The 19122-nt window shown below is 37.2% G+C and overlaps 1 long non-coding RNA gene across 1 annotated transcript in view; it reads right to left on the minus strand.

The window, feature by feature from the left end:
* The window catches only part of LOC309643557, a 295925-nt gene extending 277346 nt beyond the window's left edge, over positions 1-18579 (minus strand). Inside the window, exon 1 of the long non-coding RNA XR_014253824.1 lies at positions 469-18579. This is a non-coding gene — a long non-coding RNA (uncharacterized lncRNA). The remainder of the gene's footprint in view (positions 1-468) is intronic.
* Positions 18580-19122: the final 543 nt, after the last annotated feature.

Raw genomic sequence — 19122 nt, forward strand, 5'->3', positions numbered from 1 at the left:
GATTCCCTCCCAGTTAGCTGTGGTGCAGTAGCCCCTTTCAGGCTGTGTTCACGCAGCCAACCCCAGTGCTCTCCCTGGGGTCTGACCTCTGAAGCCAGAGCCTCAGCTCCCAGCCCCCACCCACTCGGTTGGTGAGCAGACAAGCCTCTCAGGCTGCTACATGCTGGTTGGCACCGATCCTCTGTGTGGGAATCTCTCTGCTTTGCCCTCTGCACCCCTGTTGCTGCACTCTCCTCCATGGCTCCAAAGCTTCCCCCCTGCCAACCCCCCATTTCCACCAGTGAAGGGCCTCCTTAGTGTGTAGAAAGTTTTTCTCCTTCACAGCTCCCTCCCAGAGGTGCAGGTCCCATCCCTATTCTTTTGTCTCTTTTTTCTTTTGCCTTACTCAGGTACAGGTGGAGTTTCTTGCCTTTTCGGAAGTCTGAGGTCTTCTGCCAGCTTTCAGTAAGTTTTCTGTAGGAGGTGTACCACATGTAGATGTATTTTTGATGTATTTGTGGGGAGAAAGGTGATCTCCACGTCTTATTCCTCCGCCATCTTGAAGGTCCTCCTCAATCATTTTATATATGAGGAAAGTGAAGATTAAAGAAACTATCTAGGTTTTTAAGGTTACACAAGAAGTAAGAGATTTATATAAGCATTTACACATAGGTAAATAAACTAGCTGAACATAAACGGATGAGTAAGATACAGCTTTAAAAGAAAAACATACAGGAAAGACTTAGTGATATCAAATGACGTTTTGTTAAAAGATGCATTATGAAATGATCAAATAATTGAACGAAATATATTTAATTTAATATAGAGGAACTGCAAGTCTAGAATGTAGTTCATCAGACTTCCTCTGAATTCAGCACTGTCAAACCAATTCTGCTATATTTTATCCAACTTCTAGCATGACCTCTCAAGCAGGACTCTCATAAACTAGAATCCCTCTCCTGAAAAGTTCATGGCTTTATAGCCATGCAGGTACTATTGGTAAAGGATACTCAAGAGTTAATTATAATAAAAAAACCAAATCTTAGAAAATAGCAGAAACCAGCAGCTATTTATTAAAGATCAAGAGAAATTGTAGGAACTGGCAAAAAAAAAAAAAAAAAACATAAATCAGTAATCTACTTCCCTGTGTCTGTTAACAGCTCTTAGATTAGAATATGTTTGGATCTAATTTTATTTATTTATTTATTTATTTATTTTCAGAATGGTTTGCTGGCCTCACTCACATTTGTTTAGTCTCATATTAGCATAATTTCTTGTTAATTTCTATATTTCACAGAACAGTTTCTAATTAAAGTTGAATGCAACCTAAGTGGACAACCTAAGTTGATCCAATTTAAAATAACATTGAGTAGATCACATATTTCACTGAACAGAGAAATACTGTTTTAAAGAAAAAAGTCATAGATTTTATGTGGAAGGGACTTAACCAATGTCAAACGGTTAAAAGCAGACATGACTGGGAACCTGGTGTCCCTGGCAATATCAATGGTTCCCAAACTTAGTGGATTATCAGAAATCACATTTCCATGCCCATGAGCAGAAATTCCAAATCTGTAGTCTTGGGATGAGTCAGTAAATTGCAGTTAACCAGTAACCATGCCCCCACTGTGCACAAACAGGCACAGAAAACATTGCAGGTGAATACAACAATCAGCTAGATTAGGTCTCATTACATTGAATGATCATGGGCATTTCACTTAACCTCATTCGTAAATGTAAGAAGTTAGATGAGATAACTTCTAAAGTGCCTTTTGACTGCAAATTTTATAGCTTTGATATAGCCTCTTGCCTAGTCCAGGGGTTTCTTTCCAAGAATGCTTGATCTCTCAGCATCACTCTGGAGGTTATCAGTTCCACTGTCATAAAGCTCCATATGCTGAGCCAAGATATTGCAGCTTCCACCGCTTTGTCCAAGTTCTACCATTTGAAAAAAATATATTCCTGTCCATCTGATAGCCCTTCGGATACTTAAAGGCTGATTTTGCATCTTTCCTACAAAATTTCTTCTCCAGGTTAAAAAAGATGTAAAGATTATAGCCATGAAAGAATATACTTTCTTCTCGATAAGCTACTTAAAATGGAACAAGTTCTCAAAAACAATAAGATGTTGTTTCACCAGGAAAGAAGAAAAATCAGTGAAGTAATTTGGAATCTTTTATCAATACTTGCATTTAGAGGAAATCTTGCCAAGAAGAAGGCTGAGGAAAATTGTAGGAGTGTTACAGCCTACCAGCAGATGGGTGTGGTAAATTCCAAAGTGAGGAATGGAAGATTGAGAAAAAAAATGATAAAAGTTACATACATTTGAATAACTTTTAAAATTAAACTGTATAGACTGTAGCATATTCTTTTAAAATCATAATATTGTTTTGGATATCCTGTTTCTATTGAGGAAAATTTAATCAAATCAATGTCCAGATTATTTTTATACTATATAGTCATTCAAATATAACATTTATATATAATGTGATCTAATTACATAAAACAAAAATAAGATGCCGTCTAAAAAACAGAGGATAAAGGAGGTATAATAGAATACTATTTATCTATGAAAACATGATCATAGTAAAAATAAATTATACACCAAATCCAAGAATTATATAAATAGTAGGTTCCCTCTAACATACAAAAGAGGTTAATTCAGGAAAAATGAAAGTATTCTATTTACAATTCAGGGAAAAGTTTATTAAACTTATTACAAGTGGTGCAGTTACTAGTTGCCTGCAAATGTGTATGTAATCAAAGCTACAAAATGGTCTTACCAATCCTCTTTCTTTTATACTCAAATTTTTAATTTCTTCCTTATTTAGTTTTTCCTTTATTTCCTACAAACTTACTACTTTCCTTCCCACTCTTCAAAACTGTTATATGCTTTACAAATTATTAGGTCAAAAGTCCTTCTTTCCAAATATGTTGTGGATATTTTTGTCTCTTGACATTATTGATCACTTTTCCTTCTTGAAATTCTGTATCTTTAAGTTCAAAGACATTAAAATGTCCTGATTTTCATTGTACTTGTGTCTGTCTTTCTTTCTGGGGATTGTCTTCTTTTATTTGTCCTTCTACAGGAAGCAAACCTATTCTTGTTTCTTTTTTTTTAAAATACAAAATCAATAATTATCAGTCTTTAATATAAATCTCTACTTCTAAACTCTCAGTAAGCTTCTAATCCCTTATCTCCAACTCTCTCCTTAACATTTCTACTTGGATGTCAGTCTATTATCTTACAGAATCAAAGAGTGTTAAAGTTCCAACTGACCTGAAGATCATCTAGCAAAATCTCAAGTTCCAGATAAGGATATAACTTGAAAGAATAACCATGCAAAATCACTCAGATCATAGGGGTAGGACAAAGACTAATGTTGAAGTTCTATGTTCTCCAGTTCCCAAATAATTTGTAATATAGCACACACATGATTTTTGTTTGGTCGATATTTTAGATTAAATTCATAAATTTTATAGACCATAATTTATTAAAGTAAATTGGTATGTAGGGCAGGATAAGGTCCATAACAACAAGTTTAGGACAAACAAATATATATTTGGCAATATCCAAGACAGACTCACAAAAAAATAGTTTGTTGGACTGAGTAAGAATCCTTTTTGAAGTTCTGAAAACCTATAAGATAATTGCTTTGAGTTCATGGGCTCAGTCCTCATGGGTTGATAAACTTGATATCTCAAATATACCTAAAAATTTGGAATCTGCTCCAGTGACTGTATTAAGAATGCTCTTATCAAATTTAGATGTCTGGGATGGCAGCTTGAGTAGCTCAGCCGACCCAGTCCCAAGGAAACACAGGTGACAACCGGTAAAAAGTAGAAAAAAGATAACCATTCAAAGTCTCTGAAAATTATTCTAAGGACATAGAGAAAATTAAGAAACATTTATTTTAAAAAATTTACTAAATTTTGGTGAGAATCTGTGGCACTTGGTCATGACTTGTTCCCTCACTCCCCCACTCTCCTCTCCCTAGACAGTAAGCACAGCCCCCACCATGCCTGGTCCCTCTGACCCAAGTTCCCCTCACCAACAAATTTCTAGGTTCATCTGCAGCCTAGGAGCTGGTCTCACTTTTCACTTTCATGCCCTGGCCATTGATATGCTTGTTTAGCTCTACTAAAGTAACAGAGCTTGATTGCAAACAAAAAACAAAACAAAACAAAAACAGAAGTGCCAATCTAGGCAGTATGACCAATAAAAAATGGTTTCCCTGTCCCCTCACCTCTCAGTCAAAAGATACGGTATTTCAACATCAGGAGCAGGCTACCAGAATTTCTCTTCTCCATCCCTCAGTGACAAATGGCAGAGGCTAAATTTCTGGTGGGTGTTGCCAAGAACTTAGGGGCTCCCTTCCTCAACCCATCCTTTCCACAGAGCAGAGGATCTACTCTAGGCTGAGATTTTTCTGGCCTTTATTTCCCTTGCCTCAACTCAGTCATAGGGCAAAAGTTCTGTATTCAGAGAGGCAAGCTGAGAAGGCTACTACATTCATCCAATACTCTCATAAGGGAGTGGTGTCATTCAAGGAGAAGGGGAACATTGTCCCTATTCTCGGCTCTGGAGCAGGTGCTCGGAGATGTTTCCCAGTAGGATAGGCAGTTAAAATAAAGAGCTCCAAAACTCTCCTCAAAGTTACTGAGAAATGAGTGCAGTTTGAGTGTGGAAGTGATGTATCTTCCATTTGTGAGGAAGCTTTATAAAGGGTTTTAGACCCAATTGTTGTCATGTCTCCATCAAATATGAGTCTCTTTGATTCCAGCTCTGGACCCTGATAGCCATTTCTGGTAACCAACCAAAAAAAGTTTCACTCAACCTTCTGTTACAGGAACATTCTATGATTCATAGCAAGAATTTGGTCAAAGCACTCAGGGCTCATTTTATTCTGGCAATATCTAAACATGATCCTGAAATTTTATATCACAAATTCAGAGTAATACAGTAGCTTGAAACCTGGTCTCAATCCTAACTCACTAAAAATTTCAAGTCCTTTCCCAACTCAAATAACAGTTTATAATATTGAGTTTTGGTGAAATCAATGTATAAGTATGGTGCCTTTCTTTTTTCCTGCAAGGACATACTGAATACCTGATCTGACTATTTAGATTAAAAAAGAAAATAAACTTGATAATAAATCTGAGAGTATGTATAATGCAGCTAACCATTGCCTCCCTCCATTCTAACCGTTTTTCTTTCTTTCAAATCAAAGTATACTTTCCATGAACCCTTTCCATCCCACTGAGGAATCTTACTGCTCATCTTCTACATGTTTCCTCTTAATTTTTATACTCCTTTATATCACGAAGTTTCTTCCTTACACTCGGGGGGAAAAAAAGTCCATATATATAAAAATAATTATCTCCCCAAAATATTTTTAAAGAATTTGAGACCCACATATTTTCAAGGAAATACATAGAAAAATTCAAGGAAAATTTTTAATTGTTTACAGCAGTAGTATCTAAGCATTATCCAAGACACGTCTTCCATTTTTTGGTTTTGATATGAGAAATAGAAATTCACATTTCCAGACAAAAACAAAGCTCCCACGTTTTTCCTCCCCTTCTTCACAGAGTAAAATTCTTGAAATAAGTGTAAATGCCTTAGCAAGACTTAAGATTTAAAATCTCATTAATTTATCCGAAGCTTTTAGGCAAATACCTCAGTGTTGAGAAGATACAAAGTAACTTCAAAGTTATTAATGATTTTTTTTTTTTTTTACCGTTTTAGAAGTACAATGTGTGGTAATGCTTTTTCCCGGGGAAACTTTAACAATGTTATATATTTAAAAACTGACCTGGAGGATGGGCAAGTCAGAAAGGAATCAGGTTTCCAGCCCTTGGGTGGTGGCTGACTGGGATTGGGGCTCCACAGCTCTGCCTCAGCTGTTGACGTAGCCGCCCCGGGAGTTTCGGGGCATTGGTTCTGGAAGGAGAGAGCTTTGCGGCCCGCGCATGTGCAGTTCACGGCCCGCGCATGTGCAGTTCGCTGCCTGCGCATGAGCAGTTCTCTGCCCGCACTGTCAGGCTCCCACTGTGGCGCTTCCGCGCTAGCACGACTTCAGCGCCTGATCCAGTTTCCCGCCACCTGACCGTGCTCCTGGGAGAGGAGGCCCCGCCTCACTGTGACTCGGAGTCTTGTGGGGGTCAGGCATTCAAGAGGATTGAGGTTTTCTTGATATGTGGCGTGTGCGGGACTGCTGAGGACGACTCCGGAACCGTGGGCCTCAGGCATCCACTTCATTGAGGTAAATTAAAAGAAAAACTATATATATATAAAGTTTCGCTTCTAGAAGTGAAACATGACGTGACGGCTAAGGCACTCCTTATCAATTTATAGTACAACTTTAGTTTTTTTTTTTTAATATTTGTTTATTTTTGGCTGTGTTGGGTCTTCGTTTCTGTGCGACGGCTTTCTCTAGTTGCGGCAAGCGGGGGCCACCCTTCATCGCGGTGCGCGGGCCTCTCACTATCGCGGTCTCTCTCGCTGCGGAGCACAGGCTCCAGACGCGCAGGCTCAGTATTTGTGGCTCACGGGCCCAGCTGCTCCGCGGCACGTGGGATCCTCCCAGACCAGGGCTCGAACCCGTGTCCCCTGCATTGGCAGGCAGATTCTCAACCACTGCGCCACCAGGGAAGCCCCACAACTTTAGTTTTTAAAGAAGTATTGAGACAACTGATTTGTTATACAAGCTGTATGTCAGAGGATGATGAGAATAGCTGAGAAACTAGTTACGTGCGGTGTCAATTTTACAAGGTGTATTGTTTTGATAGACTGGTGGCCCTGGGAAGCAAATTCTGGTACAAAGTATTGGGAGAACCCTGAGCAGTCCTGCACGGTTTTACCTGGTGTGCCTGGAACATAAGGCCCTGACCACTCTTTAAACAAGACATTTCAAGACAGCTGGACTGTCTCCCTCTGTGAAAAAGAGCAGGCTTCTTCACTGTTGATTATAAAATACCAGATTCCCTAAGCTTGTGTTCCTCTTCTGTGAGAGAATGCACGGTGTGTGCAGGTATCCATCTGGGACCTTAATTTTGCCACTGTTGTGTTACCGACCAGGGTTCTTGGTCTTCTTAATCAATAGAAATTGATCAGAGGCCAGACAAAAACGTCAGGCAAGGCTTTATTGGGGCCCCTGCTGCTGTAGCAGCGGGGAGTGAGAACAGACAACAGGTTCCCTTGCTTGCTCGCTCCCTGAGCCAGGGCGAGCTGGTTCCTTCTATGGGGTGAGGGTAGAGGTGTGTCCAGGGGTTGGGCCAGAGGGGTGGCTTAGGTGTTTTGCCCACCCTTTAGGTGGTGGTGTGTGCAGGGGGCATGCACAGTACCCTGCTTTTGCTCCCTATCCCCTGCATTTGCTCCAAGCTCTTCAAAAGTGGCAGTTGGGCTTTTTGGTCTCTTTGTATCTTTTGTCCAGAATTTGTCCCAGCTACTCATGCGTGCAGTTATTATTAGTCCCATACAGTTTCTTTGTATTTTGTTCCTTGAGGAGAGGTGTCCAGGTGCAAGCATTGCAGCGGTGCAGCAAAGGGTGCCAGGTACCGGCCTGTCTCATTTGGGCTTGGGGGTCATGGGAGAACTAATTCAAGTTTTATTCTCATGCTGCTTGCTTTACTATGCATAATGACTTCATTTGTCTCTAAATCAGGAGTCTTGTTTCTCTGCTAGCACCCATGAAAGGGTAACAGACTAACTTTTAGTTTGTAAGTAGGGTAAAGACAAATTTCAGACCCTGATGCAGAGATTTACATGAAGAAATTTTGTGGGGGGAGTGTTTTCTGTGGGGGCATGGAAGAAGCAAAACTAGGCAGAGGGAAAACTTGATCTATGATGCAGTCATAGACCCCAAAACCCCAACCAATGCTGCAGAGAACTTGGGATGGGGGATAACCCCGCAGAGATGCAACAAATTGAGGCAAGAAGGTCTGGCCTTTGTGTCTTTGCATGTGGACTGATCCTAAGTACGAGGCATGCTCTTGAGCATGGTGGCCTCTCTTTGCCTAAAGGCAAGGAAAATAGGGGAAACCTGGCCGTGCACCCCAGCATCCACTAGGGCTGTAAATCAAAAATATCAAATGAATGGCCTCTGACAAAACAGTGAATTTTCTTTGGAAATATATGGCACTTCTCTGTTGTCATGCAATGGCATTTGTGAGTTTAAAAAATACACTTCTGAGATAAAACCCTGTTTTTAAAATTTTAGGTTGCATGTGTGAATAGGCTAAATTAAAATAGTTACTTTGGTAAGATTTGTGACTTCTATTCTGAAAATATCCACTTTAAAAGCAAAACATAACTGTGCCAGCTTAGCTTTTGTGGTTAATTATGGACAAAATATCAATTATCAACAACTAAAACCTTTTTCCAATTAACTACTGCCTTCTCATTCACCTGAACACTCTGGTAATTTCTTATATAATTATCTACACATCTGTAATGTAATTTACAATCATATGAATTACAGATTCGGACAACCTGAGTTAGAATTCTCACTCTTATTTTTTGCTTTACTTTGCACACATTGCTTCGTTTGTCTTTGCTACAGATTTCTATTTATTACAGTACAGATAATGATTGTATTTAGATCAAAGGGTTGTTGTTAGCATTTGAGATATTCCACTTGTCTGTGTACTTAGAAAGGAGTAAACTCTCAATATAACTCAACCATCATTATTATGCTTTATTGTATTTATGTCTAGAGTCAAAAGCTCTCCCTTCCTCTTATGAAGAACATGTGTGCATCTATATACTTGGGCTTATTTCATCACCTGAATCTCACTACTGAATTCTAAAGGGCATGGGCAGTATCTTATTTAACTGTGTATTGCCAGTGCTTACTGCAGTGCCTGACATACAAATGAACTTAACTGCTTGTTGAATTAATGAACAGATGGATTAAATCATAATGCATTTTTTCAGTGTTAATGGGTTTGATACAGAAACACAATTTTATGCTTAGAGACCTTCATAACAAATGAAGATAAAAGCAAAGCTGTCAGTAAAGATGGTTTTGAGTCACAAACGTAGTATCTGAGGACAGTGCTGGTAAATATCTGTGAATGTTGTTCAGCAGGGGAGGATAGCAAACACCTCCTAACATGGTGTTCTTACCTCTTGGTGCACTTGAGAGCAAAATTTCCTATCCTTTATTAAAATACTGAAAGATATGCAAGCTAGTAGAGACTAAAATAATAAGGCAAGTAAGTATTTTCTTATTATTCAAGGTTATCAGTCTAATGATATATGAATTCTTATATGGTAGTGCTTGAGAAAGGGCATCTGTTTTCTTTGGAGGAACATCATGAAAGAGTTGGTGCCTAAGCTAAAGCTTTAAGAGCAAGAAAATCTGAATTAATTTAAGATATGGGTAGAAGAAGAGGTCTTGGGGGAGACTGTTCCAAGCAGTCATGTGAATAGTATGTGCAAAGTAGCATATTTGAGTGAGAGAATTTATTTGGAACTTTAAGTAATTTAGCTCAAGTGATGAAAAAGGAGTGAAGGGAAATGAAAGAAGAGAAAAAGTAAGAGAGTTGATTGGGGTGGAGGAGTCTTTGGATTCCCCCTGAAGCAGAGCCTGAGCCAGTGATGTAAGTATTGATGTAGGTATTTTATTTGGAAGGTGATCCTAGGAAGCAAAATTGAAAGAACAGGAAGGGTAATTCAATTAAGAAGAAAAGGCTAATATAAGAATAATTATCAAGGCCACTCCTTTGTATAATAGGGGCTCAATTTCACTACACCGCCTGAGAAAGATAAATAATAGTTCCTAGAGTTGTCCTCCTAAAGGAAAGAAGGCTGGAATATTTACTTACAGGCACTCAACTCCTGTCAATTGAGGTTGTCCTAAGGTATTAATTCCTCCATATTTCCAGGGTTCACCTGGGAACTCTCCCAGCCTGGCACCACTTTCTACCCCAGGAGGTGAATCATTGGGGCTGGAAGGCAAGTTAAGGCTTTGCAGCGTACACTTAAGATGGGATGTTGTCATCAAGAGATCAATTGGAGACATAAACTGTGGGCATAAACTCTCCACAGTAGCTGCAGATGAAATCAGAGATGGGCTAAGGGGATGTGATGTGAGGCACAACTGTGTCTGCTACAGGTAAATAAGCAGGGTTAGACCATGGGGGCCTTGTACACCTTATTAGGGAGCTTGGAATTTACCTACTTATCTTAATGAACTGAAGATGTGTAGAGTGAGAGACTTATATGATCAGATATGGATTTTTTTTGGACATGAGATATCCTCATGTCCTTGATATAAACACTTACGATGATATATTTAAACATCAAAATCCAGTTGGATTACGTGGTACTATACCCAAGGCCTGCCAACGTGGAGAAGAGATTACATTACATGCTTTTGGCATTCTTCTGCTGCTCAATTAAAAACTCCTTTTAATAGGACATTAAATACAAATTATTAACTTTTAATAGTCCTTAGCAAATATTTTGTTATTGCAAAGAGAGATACCCCTCATTATATTGGTAACATTTACTGTGTGAAAACCATATTGAAATGTAGTGACTTAAAACAGCAGTTACTTATTGCTGACAGTCTGCATGTTGGCTAGGAGCCAGCTGACCTAAGCTGGGCTTAGCTGGAGCAATTCTATTCATCATTCTCCCAGGCCTATTCTCCCAAGCACCTTCTTTCTTTGAACGTGGCTAAAGTGTAAAAGAACAAGTAGAAACATAAGGTTTCTGAGGGCCTAGACCTAGAACTGATTCACTATCACATCTGTCTCATTCCATTAGCCCAACAAGTCAAATGGCCAAGGCCAAAGTCAAGAGGCAGGGAAATACAGTGCCAGTTTAGTGAGAAGTCACATGGCAAAGTGTGCATGCCTACAGATAGAGTGAAAAAATTGTGCTCACTAATACTGTTTACTATACTGTATTATTTTCATAGGGCTGCTGTAACAAATTACCACAAACTTAGTGGATTAAAACAAAAGATGTTTATTCCCTTACAGTTCTGGAGTCCAAACGTCCAAAATCAAAGTGTTGAAAAGGTTGGTTCCTCCTAGAAGCTCTGAGGGAGCATATGTCCCAAGCTTCTCTCCTAGTTCCTACTGAGTATAGACAATCCTTGGTGTTCCTTGGCTTGTAAACATATCACTCCAGTCTCTGCCTCTATCTTCACATGACTTTTCTGTGTCTCTGTGTGTCCTTTCTTCTATCTCTTATATGGAGACTCATCATTTTATTTAAGGCCCAACCTAATCCAGGATGATCTCATCTCAAGATCCTTACCTTAATTACATCAGCAAAGACCTTTATTCCAAATAAAGTCACATATTGAGCTTCCAGGTAGCATATCTTGGCGGGGGAGGGGGGTGCTGGTAGGGACTGTTCACCTCACTCTACAGACTCACTCTCAAATACAGTTTTCAAGATTTTTTACCATGGGTATCATCACATCCAATTTAGTGATTAGATTTAGCACCTTAGATTTTAAATAAACCAAATTTTGATAATTAAATCTTTCATGTATGAAAATACTGTATCACTGAAATTTTGCTAAGAACACTGAAGTAGGAATTATGTGAAAAAAATAAATCAATTTAATATAGAGATTTTATTTAATATAAATCTATAAATGACATGAAAAATGCTTCCCAAACTTTAAACAGTTAATAATGATACCATGTCATTGTATATTTCTTAATTTTACATGTTAATAAGGTATATAGTTGACCCTTGAACACTGGTTTGAACTCCGGGGGTCCACTTATATGCAGATTTTTTTCACTAAATACCTACTACAGTACTACACAGTCTGTGGTTGGTTGAATCCACAGATGTGAAACTATAGATACGGGGGGGCCACCTGTAATTATATGTGAATTTTTGGCTATGTGAGGGTTGGCGCCCCAACCCCCATGTTGTTCAAGGGTCATCTGTACTCAGTTCTGGACTCATAAATGTTGTACACATCAATCAGATGTGCAGCAAGTTACAGACCTGTGATTTGATACAAGCTTCCAGAAAATCATGGAGCAAAAATAGCCAATAATACAAACACTTTGGCAGCAGACATGCCATCTCAAACTTAGAAAACCTCAGAAAGTATTTGTACAAGAATGGATAAGGAGTTAGACTGCTTCTAATCACTATTGTCTTCCACAAATTATATAGCAAAACTGTGGAATAAAGGAGTATTGGAGTAAAAGGTGTGGTCCCAGACTGGTGCCAATACATGAAATGTTTAGTTCTATTCATTACCAGTCCTCAGTGAAATAAGGACAAATTCAGGGTATTTAGTAACTTTTATTGGAATTTTACATTATCTGTACATCCTAATTACATGATTGTAAGACTCACCTCATTAAACATGGTCTAAATCATTTGAGTTGCATGTAAGGAACTGGGTGCTAGTCATGCACACATATTAACAGTGTGTGATAATTAAGATTTGTCAACTTTAATCCTAAAGTGTATTAAACTTGGAATCCATTTCTTTCATGAAAAAGTAACTTAAATTTTTGGAACTGGCTACTGATGAAGGATTGAAGATCTTTTGAAAATGTAGCATCACTTACATTTTGGATAATAGTTAAAAGTGATTATCCTGAGCTTTATGAAATTGCTTTAAAATCTTTTACTCCATTCCCATTCACTTACTTCGTTAAGACTAGTTTCTCTACTGTTGGTTTTCTTGAAACAAAATATAGAAGCAGTTTTAACATAGATCATCTTTTGTCACATAGTCATCATTCCAACCTAGATTAGATAAGTTAATACATTTACCTAATCTCAGTTGTCAGGTTAAAATTTTTAAATATCTATATACATAGTGTTCATTCAAAATATGTGAACATACATTTAAGGTGGAAATCACTATTTCACTTGTAACCTTTAAGTTATCCTTTTTAATGACAAAAAATATAAGTTTAATAGCAACTATCTATATTAATTGTCTTTATGTATACTTTTAATGAACTTTTTTTCCAAAACAAACAACTTTTTATTGAAGTATAGTTGATTTATAATGTGTTAGTTTCAGGTGTACAGGAAAGATGTTCAGTTATACATATATATATTCTTATTCAGATTCCTTTCCATTATAGGTTATTGCAAGATATTGAATATAGTTCCCTGTGTCATGCAGTAGGTCCTTGTTGTTTATTTCATATATAGTAGTGTGTATCTGTTAATCCCAAACTCCTAATTTATCCCCCCCTTTCCCTTTTGATAACCATAAGTTTGTTTTCTAATGTCTGTGAGTTTATTTCTGTTTTGTAAATAAATTCACTTGTATCATTTTTTTAGAATCCACATATAAGTGACATCATATGATATTTGTCTTTGTCTGACTTACTTAATGAACTTTTAATGAACAGCATGTAAGTTTTACATTTTTTGCTTTTTTCCTATATTGTTTGTTATAATTATATTTGCTGAAATATAATTATATGTGTAGTGGTTCTAATAGTATAAGATTGGATATAAAAATGTATTTATCTTAGACTTTTCCTTGTCATATTTTCCTAGTAATACACTTTAATTCTATTTTTAAAATACATTGGTTTATGACAGATTGCTATTTTAAATAAAGTGGTGCAGCATGAATAGTTTGAGAAACAATAAAGTAGATGACTCTTGACTAGGTATCAGAAATTGTCCAGAAATAAGTTATACTAATAGGTGAATCAATAGTGGTATAGATCTTACACCCTTTTCAAGAACTCAGGGCAATGTCCATAATACATAGAAACCTAAGATAGTTAACAAGTATGTGTATGATCTATTGAGTAATTTCTTATGACAATAATATTAATAATTAAAATTATAAATAGGATTTGACACTCTTATAATGCCTTACTGATTATTTTTGAAACCCTTGTGATATTGGACATGAAATTTTCAAACTACATATCCTAATTTAGTACTTTACAGGGATATTTGATGCTGATTTTACTATGGAAGTGTTACAATACCAAGGAAATGAGGAATTGTTTCTCTGATTATTCTTTGAATGAAAAATGATATAAAAGGGCTTCTAACGTTGGCAAATAAATGTGAATAATGCAGCAGCTACAAGCAAAAAGATACTCTTATAGGGGAAAAAAAATCCAGAAAACACCTCAGTTCAGAGAGACACAAAGGTGTGATATTTTCAGCAATTCCTACCATTCCTATTATTTACAGGCAATAATGATAATATATAGCTAGAATTTTTTGACCACATAAAATGTGTTAGACATCCACTACACACATACACCCACCCACACGCATGCCCGCATGCACACGCACGTGCACACCCATCCATTCCCTATGATGCTCAAAAGAAGCCTTTAATTTTGGTACCGTGATGGTCTTTTGATGTGTTTACTTAGTTAGGCTACACTTACCAGTGATTAATCAACCACTAAATGTTGCTTTGAAGATATTTTGTAGATGTGATATGGTTGACTTTAAATAAAGGAGGTTACTCTAGAAAATCTGGTTGGGCCTGAATCAGTCAGTTGAAAGGATTTAGTAGAAGAGCTGAAGCTGCCCTAATGAAGAAGAAATTCCACTTGTGGACAGCAGGTATAGCCCATGCCTGAGACTTTGCCTACCCTAGGGAATTCACATTTGCCTAGCCACCCCATAGTTGTGTAAGCCAAGTCCTTGTAATAAATCTCTTAATATATATCTGCTAAACCCTGACTTACACTGGTGTTATCATACCTGTTTTATAGATTTGAAAAAGTTAAATGTCTTATCAAAGGTGCAGGTAGCTTTGTAAGTGCCTGAATAAGGATTTGTACTCAGATTAGCAAATGCCAGAATTTATAACCCTTAAAAACTGCCCTGATACCTGAGCAGTGTTTGGGTTTGTATGTGATCAGCAGACTTTCCATGTAGCCCTCATCCATCTCTTAGCAATGAAGAAGTGGACCTTAATACCAGACAGAGCTGGTTACACATCCTCTGGAGTATGTTGAAAATAGAAACAGTTTATTGAACATAGTTCCCATTAGTGAATGTAGGTTAAGCCAGTCTCAACTTTTTGAGGCTAGAGTCAGGTTCTCCCAAGAAATGGTATCTATAGATAATCTTGAGTGGGAGGGTCTTATTCTACCATAACAGTCAGTATTGCTAGCAAAATCTACAATAGAAAGACATATGTAGCTCTTTTATTCCTTTTCCCAGCTCTCCATTCAGAATTCTGTCTTTTGGTTTGGATATAATATGCATTTTGCTTTCATAAATATTTTTCTACATATCTTCACAACTCTAAGAGATATTTGGAGTGGATATTTTCTCTTTTTATTAGCCGTGAAATGTAAGACTTAAGGAAAATTTAAAAGACACTTGCTTAAGGTCACATAGCCAATAAGTGGCTAAATCAGAAGTTAAAAGCAGTTTCTCCAACTCCATCCTTACTTTCATGCTCCACATTTGATCACCCTTCAAGCAAGCAGAATGCAGAAGGTTTCCTTCCTTCCATTGTTTCTAGATGGCCCACTCTGAGTTTAGAAACAAGAAAACACTGAGGAGAAAGGTTTTTACTCATTGGTCATACAGCAAAAATAACAGTAAATAAATTGTTTTCTATTGTTGCATAACAAATTGCCACAAACTTACCTGCTTGAAGCAATGTGCATTTGTAGTTCAAAAGTCCAGCATGCATGGTTGGTTTCATTAATCAGAGTTTCATAACGCTGACAGTAAGATGTCAGCTGAAGTTGCAGTTCTTATCTAGGGGTTGGCACCTCCTTCCAAAATCTCCAGTTGTTAGCAGAATTTACTTTCTTCTTATGCTTTTTGATATGACACCCTTCATTGTCAAGCCAGCAGCAGAAGGTTAGGTCTCTGTCACACACTGAATCTCCCCTATTTCCCTTCCTTCTTATATTTTAAGGGCCCTTTTGGTGGAAATAAAATTAGACTCATTAGGTTCCCATCCTGCCTTTGCAACCACTAGCTATATACACTTGGGGTGGGGTGTCACATAAACTTTCAAGGCTTCATTTTCTAAGATATAGAGTGAGGACACTGAAGTCTGTTTTTTCACTGAACAGATTTCTTGTCACATTGGAATCACTCTAGAGTCTCTTTCAGTTCTAATTTTGAATCATCTGAACAAGAAGTTAAGTAATAAAGATGTACTTTTTGCCAAATACATAACAAGATTCCCTGATTATTCTCAATAAAAGTTTATTAAATGAAAAAAAGTTAAAAGGTGAATAAGAGTACTTTTCAAGTTATCCGTATTTCACAAAGGGGAAAAATTAAGCAAAAATAATAGAATTGCTCAGATTCTTGACCTCTCTGCAAGACATAAATTTTATTAACTTAATTCATGTGAAACCTAATATCTGATAACTATGAGTCAGGAACAGCAATTAATTATACTGGTGCCACTCAAAAAGGAGTAGGTCCTAATGTATAACAACAATCAGTCAATTCTACAGAAAACTCCCTTCTAGATTTAATATTGAACTACCAACTTAAAATAATGTTTTCAAAGAAAAAAAATGTGTGATTATATCTTCATTATGCATGGCTCTCTCTGTATATTATAAGCAAGCATAAAGTTAATTTTGTAAGGTTTATGGTTTATTTTTTGTTTTGTTTTATAATGTGATGTGGCAAGGATAATTATCAGTAGAGAGCTTTAAGTTGGCTTTTCTACACACATGTTGAATTGACACCTTAACCTACCAAAACTGCTGTTTTGAATAAACAATGTAATACTTTATTTTTTAAAGCCTTATTTAATGAAATCAGGGTGCATTAAAACCATTTTGCTCTTTGGGAATATAGTCGTTAATCGAAATGTGGAATCTGGGGGAATAACTGAAAATAATGCATTATGGAAAACTTTAATGAGTTAGCATTTCTAAAAAGTACTGAAATTCTGAGACGCAGAGATTTTTTCCGTAGATGTCAGTGAAGAGGCAGAGTCTCTTTATGCAGAGTCTGTGTTAAGGGAGCTGTGTCACAGGAAACAGACTCCAAGATGGAGAGTTGTATGCAGATTTATTGGGAAATGGTCTCAGAATATATAACTAAGAAAATGAAGGTAGGAGTGTGCAGAGAAACACGCTGACCTGCAGTTTAATTACAACTAAGGTCTTTGTAACCCCACATCAGCTAGTCATCAGCACACTCTAGAAGGAAGAAAAACCTTAACTAGACAATTCCTTACAACTGAGAACAGTCACCAGTAGCCAGTATTCCCAGCAGCTGGAGGATGAGTTCCATATTAGATTTCTATTGTTGCTGTTTAAAAATTACCATTTATTTAGTGGTTTTAGACAACATACATTTTTTTTAACATATATTTATTATCGTACAGTTCTGGAGGTCAAAAGTCTGAAGTAGGTATCATTGAGCTAAAATCAAAGTGTCAGCTGGGATGTGTTCTGTTTTTGGATTCTCTAGGGAAAATTACATTTTCTTTCTTCCTTCTCCAGCTTCTAGAGGCTGTCCTCATTCTTTGGCTCAAGACCTTCTTCCATCATCAAAGCCAGTAGCGTCTTATGCTGCATCACTCTAACAGGCATTCCTATCTCCTTCTTCACTTTCTAAGAATCTTGTGATAACATTGGGCCCACCTGGATAATCCAGAAAATTTTTCTCATCTCAAGGTTAGGTGAGTAGCATTCTTAATTCCATCTGCAACCATATTTCTCCTTTGCCATGTAACCTAACATATTTACAGATTCTGGGAATTAGGATGTAGACATCTTTGAGGGATCATTATTCTGCCTATAACAGGTGCATTTACCCCCAAAGAAGATATCTGATTGGAGCACACAATATATAGTTGCCAGACTGGTGAATTAGATAGAGATATGAATGGGGCCATCTTTATAAATCTTAGAGAGTGGCACTCTTCTCTGCCATTTTCTGCCAGGATGTGATATCTATTTTTTATAGCATTATAGAGTTAACATTTATATACTATTTAATTGTAAGCATAATAAGCTTACAATTAAATCATTTTTAGTAAATTTATAGAGCTATGTAAGCATCACTACAATTCAATATTAAAACGTTGTATCAGCCTATTAGTTGTCTCCTGCCCATTTCCAATTAATTCCCACTCTCATCATTCCCAGACAATCAATTATCTGCTTTTGGTTTCTATAGCTTTGACTTTTCTGGACATTTCATGTAAATATAATCATCCAGTATATAGTTTTTTGCATTTGGAAAATGTGGTATGAATATAACACATTGTGTTTATCCATTGACTGGTTAGTACACATTTAGATTGTTTCCAGTTCAGGGATGTTATGAGTAATGCTATTATGAACATTCACGTACAGATCTGTGCATGGACATAAGCGTTTGAGTAAACACCTAGAAATGGAAAGGTAAGGTCATATGATATATATAAATACATATGTATTTTTTAAAAGAAACTGCCAAACTCTTTCTAAAATAGCTAACTCATTTTTATTCCCACAGGAAATATATGAGGCTACCTATTTTTCTACATCCTTGCCAACACTTGTTGTTTTATGTCTTTTGATAATACCCATATTGTGTGTATGTGGTGGCATCTCATTGTATTTTTTTTTAAACATCTTTATTGAAGTATAATTGCCTTACAACGGTGTGTTAGTTTCTGCTCTGCTACAGGACTATTAAATCACAGGTTAGTCCAGAAGCCAGCAGGGGGATCCTTGCTCCAGGGTAGCTGATTCTCAGTGTTATCTTCCCCTGGTTCCCTTTCTTGAACTCTCAGAACTTTCTATCTCCTTTTTTAGAGGCAATCAGTTCTTCCTTTTTCATGGAGTTATTCATCAGTCTCTCTTACCCTTACCCAAGACTTAACCAGGATCTTTCTTTTTTTTTTTTTTTAACATCTTTATTGGAGTATAATTGCTTTACAATGGTGTGTTAGTTTCTGCTGTACAACAAAGTGAATCAGCTATACATATACATACATCACCATATCTCCTCCCTCTTGCATCTCCCTCCCACCCTCCCTATCCCACCCCTCTAGGTGGTCACAAAACACCGAGCTGATCTCCCTGTGCTATGCGGCTGCTTCCCACTAGCTATCTATTTTACATTTGGTAGTGTATATATGTCCATGCCACTCTCTCACTTCATCCCAGCTTATGCTTCCCCCTCCCAGTGTCCTCAAGTCCATTCTCAATGTCTGTGTCTTT

Source organism: Balaenoptera physalus (assembly GCF_965194825.1).
Source record: "Balaenoptera physalus genome assembly, chromosome: 15".
NCBI lineage: Eukaryota > Metazoa > Chordata > Mammalia > Artiodactyla > Balaenopteridae > Balaenoptera > Balaenoptera physalus.